The following is an 8,312-nucleotide window of genomic DNA, read 5'->3' as shown; positions in this document are numbered from 1 at the left end:
TATTTATTGTCTGGAACAATTTCTCTCTCCACCTCTTGGCTGGTGGGCTTTAGCCTCTTAATTTTCCTCCTACCTCCCACGGTGCTTCCAGAATTGAAGAAAATTTATAAGTAAAAATTATAAGTAACGATCGTAATAAATACTTGCTTGTTTTCTCACTAAGTTGAGAAATAAAATCTCAATTACTTTGTACAGAAGGAAATCAATTCCTGTGGTTAGCAACTCTGTAGTGATCCACAGGGAAATGTGATATGGAAATATAGAGAGTCACAGCATTAACAATAATTAAAATATCAATAACTACGTGGAGCTAAGTGCTGTCACTGCTCTAAGGGTTGTACATATGTTAACGCATTTAATCCTCATATCAACCTTATGAAGTAGGTACTAATATATCTTTTGCATATGAAAGAAAGCTCAAACACAGATTTGAATTCTCTAAGAAAAGGGATGACAGGTGAATTAATATTTCTTACAAAGGAAAGATGCCTGAAAAGTATTAGAAATAATGGATCGGAGAATGTGGGCATCATTTTAACAAACAGCCACAAACATGGATTCTTTGGCTTTTATTTTATTTAAAAAAATTTTTTTTAACGTTTATTTATTTTTGGGACAGAGAGAGACAGAGCATGAACGGGGGAGGGGCAGAGAGACAGGGAGACACAGAATCGGAAACAGGCTCCAGGCTCTGAGCCATCAGCCCAGAGCCCGACGCGGGGCTCGAACTCACGGACCGCGAGATCGTGACCTGAGCTGAAGTCGGACCGCTCAACCGACTGAGCCACCCAGGCACCCCTCTTTGGCTTTTAAAATACATTCTTAATGTTGTTTTAAGATTCATTCGTAGAACTGATGTAGGCTAGGATCTTAGCAATCCCTACCATTTATTGAGATCTTACCACAGTAGATGTTCTCCGAGTTCTTACCACGCACAGTCTCATTTGATCTTCTGGCACCAATGAAACCCACCTCAGTCAAGGTAGTTGAGGTACAGGTGCACTAATGGACACCTGGAACAGCTCAGTGACTTAATGAACAGAGGTGTTTCTCATGCTATGTATCCGAGGTGGGCTTGCTAAGGCTCTACTCCCATGTTGTCTGAGACATGGTCAGACATTGCGATAGAGGACCAGGTTCCCGTGAACCTTATGTTGCTCCTCTGATCCTTCAGTTTGAGCAAGATCCTCAGGCTATTTCCACGCTCCTTTCATTGGTCAGAAGAGGTCCTGTGGCCATGGCTGAGTTCAACAGGTTGGGAATGTGTAATTCTCCTACAAGAAAGGGGACCAAAAGGAGAGGCATTGAAGGAAGGTGAGTGGAAACGCAGTCTACCACATTTTCTTCCTCTCCGTGAAGAAGCTTGGGCACCACCATGTGAAGTCACACCTTGGGTAAGCTCTCAGACTGGATTCAAACTCGAGTAGTCTGATTGCTGAGCAGGATGCTACGGTCGTGTTGGGCGCCTCTGTCCTGCGAAAATGTGGCTAAATGCTCAGAGATTCTCTGGCACTGAGAAAACATAAAGAATTAGGTTTCCTCGAGGCATTTACAAAGAATGCATGTTTATCAGAATCATTCTACGTTAATAAGGAAATTCAGCACTTTCTATTTTCTTTCTTTTTTTCCTTTATTTGTCCAGTTCCCAGTCCTAACCTCTATCTTTACACTCGATTCTCATCGGCTTCTACATTATAACAAAATTCGTGATGTTTGGAGATAGACGTGGTTAGGAAGAGAATGTCGATGTTTAATGGAATATAGGACATGATGAGGTCACGGGAAAACCAAATATGATATTTCTTAATTTTGGAAATAGACGACAATTTGTTTCTGAGCAGTGCGCTTTTAGTTCCTAAGCTTATTTTACATTGTTATGCTTTCTAACTAAAGAGTTTAAGTGAATTCTGGAATTACTCATTTCTCTTTAGTTACTGTGGCATATCACAACACCATTTACTTAAGCAGTCTTGGGGATGAAATATATTATGGACATGTAACACTCAGAATGGCATTTCTAACATCTACATGGGTCTCTCTAGAGAATTTATATTACACAAACTTTTTATGGATTCTTCTTTTTCATGAAATAAATATTATATTTATTTGTACTCAGATAATTCTGTCTCCATAGCTACGTAGCTAGGCTTAAAACAGTGAATATATTCATATACATATATAAAGATACTGTAGATAATATAGAAAAATAGTTGATAATCTTAAGCTTCTGATTTCATTTGTTAAGTATTTTGGATTCATGATGATGTCCGTGTAATATCATAAAACAGTTCCTTGGAAGTGACAGGGATTACTTGTTTAACCATTTTCTTCTTGATTTTTTTGTTGACTGCATATGGGGGTAGGGTTGGGGATCGTCAAATACTGAGAAAAAGATTTTGAGGATGCAAAATAGGAGGAAATGATGGCTTATTAAGAATACTATTCCCAGGATGTTAAAACCCACAAAATGCTGTAATATTTTATAGCAGTTGAGACTGTCCAAATGAAATATCTTAGTTTAACATTGGTACCTCTAGACTATATTTTCCCCCACTTATCTTCCCAAGGGCAGGGGTATGTTTTCCTATTACTCAGTACAGTGCTTGGCACTAAGTATATAGGCTATGTTGTGGATTGGATAAATATGTGACTACATCTTAAGAAAAATAACAGAATCCCTATCAAAATAGAAACTACATTTATTTAGTTAGTTAGTTATAAGTTTTTTTTTTTTTTTTTGAGAGAGAGAGTGTGTAAGCGGGATCAGGGTGGAAAGAGAGAGAGAGAGAGAGAGAGAGAGAGAGAGAGAGAGAATCCCAAACAGGCTCTGCACTGTCAGTGCAGAGCCCGACGTGGGGCTTGATTTCACTACCTGAGCCGAGATTGAGACTCAGATGCTAACTGACTAAGCCACTCAGGGGCCCCAGAAATTACATTTAAATCAAGGTGGAGCTATTTATTTGCACTTAAGTAGAAATATTTATAATTTATTGAAGATTATTTTGTGAATGGAAAAATCATATATCAATTTAAGATAAAAATTACACTGACAAAGTAATTATGTTTTAAAACACATTTTAAGAGGAATAGCCATGGAATCTGAAAACTATTTCCAGCAATTCCTTTTTTTAATATTTGACTTGCGTGGCAATGCATTGAAAGTTTTACAACTGACTCTTGGGTAATAAATGCTCACTATTTCTGGTTTCAAAAGATTAACAGCATTATAGGATTCTATTAAACTTTCCAGGCACCGAGTTCAGATTTCTGAAGTCACAAGAACATCTATTTGGAGAACAGAGTTTTCTTTCTTAAATATTTTCTTTTAAATGTAAAACAATCTCACTTGTAGGTCATGTCTCATTAATATTATTTTTGTTGGAAATAGAGTCATCCAAGAACAAATTAAACTTATACACTCCAAGTAATTTTCCGATGTATTTACCAGATTGCTTCAAAGTATGTAGTCCATTTGGCTAGATAAGCAAGCATTTTTATGATGAAAATTCAATAGGACAATAAGGTTGAATGTTTCTTTTTTAATGTTTATTTTTGAGAGAGAAAAGGGGGGGGGGTAGGGGCAGAGACACAGAATCCCAAGCAGGGTCCACGCTGTGAGCTGTCAGCACAGAGCCTGATGTGGGGCTCGAACTCACAAACTGCAAGATCATGACCCAAGCGGAAGTCGGTCGCCCAACCAACTGAGCCACCCAGGCGCCCCCAAAATATATATATTTTTTAATGTCTGTGGCTATAGTTTCCTATTGTTTCTTTCCATGCGTATGAGTATGAAGTTTTATTAACTATACATTTTGAATATTATATTAAGCAATTAAACAAGATTCAGTCCTTGTTTTAGAAGTTTGTAATCTGAACTCCACATGTTCAGAAGGCCTTTGTCATTCATTAAACCAATATTACAAAAACAGGGTTACTGTGAATTGCAATTTTCATAACGTTGCTTTCTTCTCTCTCATGTGATTCTCTCAACAACCCCATGTTGCAGGCAGAATATTTGTTAACTTTCCAAGTTAATAAGACAGACTTAGAGGGGTCATGTGACTACTGAAGTTCCCAAAGTTAGCGAAAACAGAATCACGACTTGCAAATTCAGTTCCGTCTTCCTTTCAGCATATCCTGTGATCACTGAAAACATGCATGTTAGGTGTTCAGCTATTAGCTTCTTTGGTTTCTAAATAATGGGACAGCTACTTTATGGCAGTCACTTTCCTGTAACCCAACGTGTGGGCAGGAAGAGGAAAAGAAAGTTGAGCCTTTGAATGTAAGGAGATTTGTGTCTAACAGGAAGAATGGCCAATAAAAAAATACCAATGCACGGTATGGTAGACGCAGTATCATGCCAATAGCAAGAACGTGAGACACTATGGGCAATGTAACAAACAACTAGAGACTGAAATACAGAATGTCTAAGAAAATTGGAGGGACCGGAATTTGGAAGGGAGAAGAGTCAGTTCCAAGTGACTGATGCGCTTTATGTGCCGTGATGTAGAGTTGAGGTGTTTTCCAAACTTTTCCCCATAAATCTTACAAATTCTTTCCTACTGCAGTGAGGGCAATATGCTTATGTGATGGGTTCTCCACTGTATTCAATTCTTCATTAGGCGTAACATTTTTTAATATCGTAAAACCAGTTTAAAGTTTGTATACATACCGTAATATGGTATAACACTTGAAAGAAACAGGAATTAGGTGGTTACACATGAAAATTTCCCAATGCTAAAGTGTATAGCTAGTGAGATCTAATAAGATGAGACGAAACGAGACTCAGATTACACGGTTACTTCATCACTCTATCTAAGAAGCCTCTTGGTATTGGCTGAGACTGTGGAAAGCAGTTTGGATTTTCAGGATTGATTTAAACTTCTAAGATGTCAAAGAATTTTGATTTTTTTTTTCCAATTGGCAATTTTATTCTGTGCTAAATAAAACTTCCTTCTGTCACTTTTCAAAGTATCAAATCCAGGAAAAACTAAATGAATGATGCTTCATGCAGTTGATATAGTTATAATATTTTCTTCACAGTAAAAATATTTAAAGAATTCACAGATTCAGTCATACAAGACTAGGATTACTTGTGGGAATCAAACATAACAAAATGCAGAATCCTACAGAAAGTGCGAGTCCAAATAATATATCTAGAGATTAAAAATATGCCAATGAGAAATTGCTTTAATCCTGTAGTTAACATTATATACAAGGAACTGGGAACTTTGTGGGGGAAAGGGTTCTTTGTTCATTAGATTCATTTAATTATTTTGGACTAACGTTTTTATCTATACAATGAAAGGACTGGACTCCAGGTCAATGGTTCTTAATAAATAACAAAATGCATATATGTTTATAGTGTGCTGTTTCCTTTTGAAAATGTAACACTGTAAAGTTTCTCAAGATTCACAGATGAGTGAAAACATATGATATCTGCCTTTCTCTGACTGACTTATTTCACTCAGCATAATACCCTCCAGTTCCATCCATGTTGCTACAAATGGCACGATTCCATTCTGTCTCATTGCCAAGTAGTATCTTGAGAAACTTAACAGAAGAACATGGCGGGGTGGGGGGTGGGGGGGAAGGAAGGGGAAAAAACTAGTTACAAACGCAGAGGGAGGGAGGCAACCCACAGGAGACTCTTAAATACAGACGACAAACAGGGTGGATGGTGGAGTGGGGAAGAAGGGAAAATGGGTAATGGGCACTGAGGAAGGCACTTGTTGGGATGAGCACAAGGTGTTGTTTGTGAGCCAATTTGACAATAAATCATATTCATAAAAAAAGGAAAATGTGTTACACTGTATCTATTAGAATTACACACACACACACACACACACACACACACACACACACACACACATACACTTAGTGCCAATTTCCAGACCCTGGACTAGTTTGGAAATTTATAAGGGCTCTCTCATGCCTCTTCAATTTCTATAGTTTTGTAAATTAAGGCACCATAATTTTTCAGATTTCAGATTGCATGAGGGTATCTTTAACATTACTTTAAAAGATTCTTACTTCTTGAATTAAAAAAAAAAAACATACATAGTCCCTTCAATTAGTGAACTCAAATTTTAAAGCGGAGATTTCTTGAGAATTTGGTGACTAATTCCAAATGCCCTGTAAGTTCCGACTCTATAGAATAGTGAGTCTTACTCAGTTTCAAGGAATTGATTTCTACGATGTCTCAAACACAGGAAACCCCCAAGATTTTATATTTCATATTTCAGGCAATGAAACTTAAAGCAAAAATCCTTTATATTTTTAATGTAGGAACCAGAAAAAAAATCTCTTAGTTACGTACTGCATTACCATTCTATAACTAGATAATTCACATAGGAAACAACTTTAATAAAAGAAGGAATTTTTCAGCTTCTGTTCTAAGGGTATATTGAGCCATAGGAAACCAGCTTAATGCCCGAAGCTTTGCTCATTGTATATAATGAGAGTTGCAGCTGTAAGACAGCTGACTAATCCTATCCCTAATTCAAGGGTATCGTCATTATCTAAATTGTATGTAAAGAAAATGAAATAATTTGGCTCTTAGGAATCATATGAAAAATAACATATTAATCTAAAAAAGACACATTCAGAAAAAGCTGTAAATGGACCCACATAGTCATTAACCTAGTTTCAAATGTGTAACTTATTACATACAATAAAAAGCAAAAATGAGCATCTATGTTATCCTCATGGCTACTCACAGCAGTAGAAGGGCCATACCACAAATCACTCCATTTCATTTTTCCTAACACAAGGTATGTTTTAAAGTCAATGTAAATAGGTATTAAAATTCTTCAACATCAAAGTTCATTACTGAAGCTGAAAATGCCTCTGAGTACAAGTGATAATACCTATTACGACATTAACCCAAGTACATTGCATTTTCATGACCAAACTGATTGAAAAATTTGATGTCAATTTCAAAGCATATGGATTTGAAAAGACAACTTAACGTGGTGATTTGAAGCAGCCTGTAGGACAAGACTGGCTGGGTTTGAATCCTGGCTCTAACACTGTCACTGTGACATTTGCTAGCTGAAGCAAGCCACGTACGTGCTCAGGGTCTCATCTGTTAAAGGGATGGTTGTGGCATCCAGTCCCTAAGAGTATCGTGACTAGCTAATGTCCCAACTTTAGCACCACGGCACAAAAGGTGGATTGATACAAATAAAAATGAGATTTTAAGCAGTTTCTCATTTCGTTATCAGCAAATGCCAATTGTTTGGCACAGTGATCCTCAAAGTTTTAAGTCACAAGCTCCTTCAAGACAAATTAAATTCATCAATGTTTTTAACTCAAAATAAATGTATCTCATACATAGATTTCCAACCTATTTTAAAAAGGGATTTGAGGACACTAGATTAAGAAGCTGGTCGAGTTAGTAATTTTTTATTTATTTTTATTTGTTTATTTTTAAATGTCTATTTATTTGTTTTGAGAGAGAGACAGAGAGAGTGAGCAAGTCGGGAAGGGGCAGAGAGGGAGAGAGAGAGAGAGAGAGAGAGTCTCAAGGAGGCTGCATGCTGTCAGCACAGAGCCTGAGGCAGGGCTGGAACTTACCACCTGCAAGATCATGACCTAAACCAAAACCAAGAGTCAGCTGCTTAACCGACTGTGCCACCCAGGTGCCCCTAGAGAAAGTTTTATTCTTTCTCAGATAAAAATATTGAGTGAATTTGTATGTTTAACAAAAATTCATCTTTACTTATCATCTCTATATGTAAATAATTACTTACCATATATATATATATATATATATATATATATATATATATATATATATATGATAGCATGGTAAATGTCTCATTGTGTATTCTCCATGAAATGCATTAAAATTTTAACAATTATTGTACAGTATAGGTACAGAATTTTATGCTTAGGACAGCTCTGCATGCTAATTAAAAGGTCAAAGAAAACTGGATGTCAACTCACTTAAAAAGGTCAGGAAAAAACCCGGATTGCGTCAGTCACCGACTGAGATGCAATAGCTCCCCTGAAGTATTTATTCAGAGCAATTGAGGTGTGAAATCTTTTTCCTTCCGAGACACAACGCCCGTTGAGTATATGACATGTTTGTTGCCGATGGCTTCACTCTTCTGTGATGGCCACTGCAGTGATTCAACTTGCTTTTATGTAATTAGTTTATGTTCTCAGCATTGAGCAAAATTCTCATTTCATGATTTTAAAAATATCAGTGCATGTCATTGAATTGATTTGTTTCCAAGGCTGCATCAGCCTGAGAGAAATGGAGCTGAAGGTGGTGGAATACTTCTTTCTTTACTCTGCCCGGTGTG

This window comes from Acinonyx jubatus, chromosome A1 (genome assembly GCF_027475565.1).
Source record: "Acinonyx jubatus isolate Ajub_Pintada_27869175 chromosome A1, VMU_Ajub_asm_v1.0, whole genome shotgun sequence".
Taxonomy (NCBI): domain Eukaryota; kingdom Metazoa; phylum Chordata; class Mammalia; order Carnivora; family Felidae; genus Acinonyx; species Acinonyx jubatus.
The sequence above is the reverse complement of the archived record's forward strand: the minus strand, read 5'-3'. Positions refer to the sequence as shown.